Below are 3,258 nucleotides of genomic sequence, written 5' to 3'. Positions count from 1 at the left end.
AGCCAGGATGGTCTCGATCTCCTGACCTCGTGATCCGCCCGTCTCGGCCTCCCAAAGTGCTGGGATTACAGGCTTGAGCCACTGCGCCCTGCCTATAATCTTTTATTCTAATAGTTGATCTTTGACCCTGGATCTTCACACAGAGTTCCCAAGACCTTTGTAAATTTCTGAATGATGGAAGCCTCTGACACAGAACTTCTAAATCCCTTGGAATTTCCTGGGTTACAGGTACATCTTATATTCTAATGAGGTAACTTTTGGTGGAATTGTGGATAGCTTCAGGATGGAACTGGTTGCCAGGGAAACCAATCATGTGGTTAGAGGATTGGAACTTTCAGCCCTAACCCCTTGACTTCCAGAGAGGGGAGAGAGGCTGAAGGTCGAGTTGATCACCAAATAGCCAATGATGTAATCAATTATAACTATGTGTTGAAACCTCCATGAAAACCCAAAAGGAGAGGGTCTGAAGAGCTTTCAGACTGCTGAACACATAGAGGTGTCTGGAGAGTGACATGCCTGGGGAAGTCATGGAAGCTCCAAGTCCCCTCCCATATACCTCACTCTGTATACCTCTTCATCTGGCTGTTTGTTTATATTCTTTGTAATATCCTTCATAATAAATGATAAATGTAAGTAAGTATTTCCCTGAGTTCTATGAGCTATGCTGGAAAATTAACTGAACATAAGGAGGTAGTCATAAGAACAATGATTTATAGTTGGCCAGTCAGAAGTACAGGTGATAACCTGGGACTTGTCATCTGAAGTAGGAACACTCTTGTAGGACTGAGCTTTCAACCTGTAGGATCTGATGCTCTCTCCAGGTAGATGGTGTCACAATTCAATTGAATTATAGGACATGCAGTTGGTGTCTGCTGCTGGTGTATAGGGAAAAATCCTACACACATTTTGAAGACGAGAGATGAAATATTGTGTGTTGAGTACAGTATTGAGCGTGACAGTGGAAGAAAAACAGTTTTTTTCTTCTTGTGCCCTTATACTTCCCAAGGAGACAAGCTAAGGTAGCATCTAGCTTCAAGTTAACAATGTCTTTGTATGTAGCATCCATTTTTTAGATCTGAATGTGGCTCTATGTTGTCTGGTGGTCTGTGAACTAAAAGGAAAAACTAAGACTAACTATTTGCCCTTTCCACCTCACACCCGTGGCTTCCACACATGCTCTACAAATAATGGTAAAACAGAGACAAGATAGCCACACTAAAAACTCCCGTCACTGAAGTGGAATATTGGAAAATTACTAATACTAGTTACCCCTGGTTCACAACATTAATGACTTCTTGTGGCAGGTGTAGTGTAGACTCTCTATCTGGCTTATAGTGGAAGCTTATTTATTGATTCAGTTCTCTGGAAGAAATTCCTTTGACCAGTGTTCTCGATGGCATCTTAATTGCATTGGATGAGAGGTTCCTCCTTGTCCGTTATCCTCCATGGCCACAGTAGAAGTAGGAATTGGAGAGTATGTGTTCCTTAAGAGCTGCACAACTTTCATAGTCACTATGTGATGGTGCAATTTTGCTCTGCCTAAGAGTATGCTAATGCCTGAACAAATTAAAGGATTTTTAAAATCCAGCTTACAGATTCTTTGGCAATGCATTTATCTTAGAAACTTAGTAAGCTTCTGATATATCTGTTTCCAGTCTGTTCCGATGCCAAGAGGCACTCTCAAAGTTTTTCACTAGACATAGTTCTCTGGCTCCCTCCCTACCTCCCTCCCTCCTTTCCTTCCTTCCTTCCTTCCTTCCTTCCTTCCTTCCTTCCTTCCTTCCTTCCTTCCCTCCTTCCTTCCTTCTTTCCTTCCTTCCTTTTCTTTGCTCTTGAAAATGGAAACCATGAGACTAGCCTAGCCAAAATAGTAAAATCTGTCTTTACTAAAAATACAAAAAATTAGTTGGGCATGGTGGCTCACACCTGAAATCCCAGCTACTTGGGAGGTTGAGGCAAGAGAATCACTTGAACCCAGGAGGCAGAGGTTGCAGTGAGCTGAGATCACACTACTGCACTCCAGCCTGGGTGACAGAGCAAATTTCTCTCACAAAACAAACAAACAAACAAAAATGGAAACCAATATACTTTGTTGTGCCTTGTACTATATTTTAATGAAATCAAGCCTACTTTCCTGTTCCTGTGTTAAACAATATTGAGATCAGGCAAAAATAACTTAGCTGCTTGCTTCAGGACATTCTTGTTCCTAAGAGATGATACTGTGAAACAGCAAATACAGTCACATTTCACAGCTTGCTCATTAAGGTCTTTACCTCGCTGTGCCCAGCAATCCAAAACTTTGAAAATCTATGAACGCATTTTATTTATCTAGCACTCACTATGCTTCTTAATATATCTTAGTCAGTATTTATTCTTCGGATTAATTGGAGATTTTCCAGCCAGAGAACTAAGGTGTGAAGGTACAAACAAATTACTTGATCTTTGTTCATTATCTCTTTCATGATGAGGCACCCATTTTGCTGAGACTATTATTTAAGAAATCTTCAAGGTCTTGCTACTTATTAAGAATCTTTATGGTCTCTAACACCCTCAGTGTTTGAGAAACAGAAAGAACAAATGAGATTCTAAAATGAAACAATTTCAAAGCTCTGAGAGTCCTTTGAACTTTTATGCTCTAAGGTATTTCCATTGGCCCTAATAATGATAAGATTCACTTCTATTCACATTCATCAATTTTTTGACATAGGTTAGAAATAGTCTGATTCATGAATTAGGGAATATTCCCTTTAATTCTAGACTCTGTCCTGTTGTAAGCAGGATAATACCAATACTAATACTGCAAAGGGTTGATGCAGTATATTCAGTCTTGTCCTCACCAGGTACAGGAAGCCTTTCCTCAACATTCTCCTAAACCATCTTTGTAAAACCTAAAATGTGAAGACTTCATTTTCTGGAACAGATGTCAAGGATGGAAAGATCCTTAATTTCTATGAAATGGAGTAGCTGACAATCTGTATTTTATAGAAATTGACAGCTACTCTTAATCATAAGCCATGTAGTAAAACTGTGAGGGGTTTTATATGGGGCTAATCCTTGATTTATATCTACCAATTTAAGAGACATAAACCATCCTCAGCTCATTAAAGTCTTCTGACCATAGTCCTCCAGCTAATAATTCTTAGATATTCTTCAGAAGCAGAAAATTGAGAAGAGACAGTTTTCAGGTATTTGGAACTAGTTGACAACTGCACAAAGTAGACAGCTTCTGCCCAGACCCACAGAATAAAATGTAGTTAA

Source organism: Colobus angolensis, unplaced genomic scaffold (genome assembly GCF_000951035.1).
Source record: "Colobus angolensis palliatus isolate OR3802 unplaced genomic scaffold, Cang.pa_1.0 Scaffold347, whole genome shotgun sequence".
In the NCBI taxonomy this organism is placed as follows: Eukaryota; Metazoa; Chordata; class Mammalia; order Primates; family Cercopithecidae; genus Colobus; species Colobus angolensis.
The sequence above is the reverse complement of the archived record's forward strand: the minus strand, read 5'-3'. Positions refer to the sequence as shown.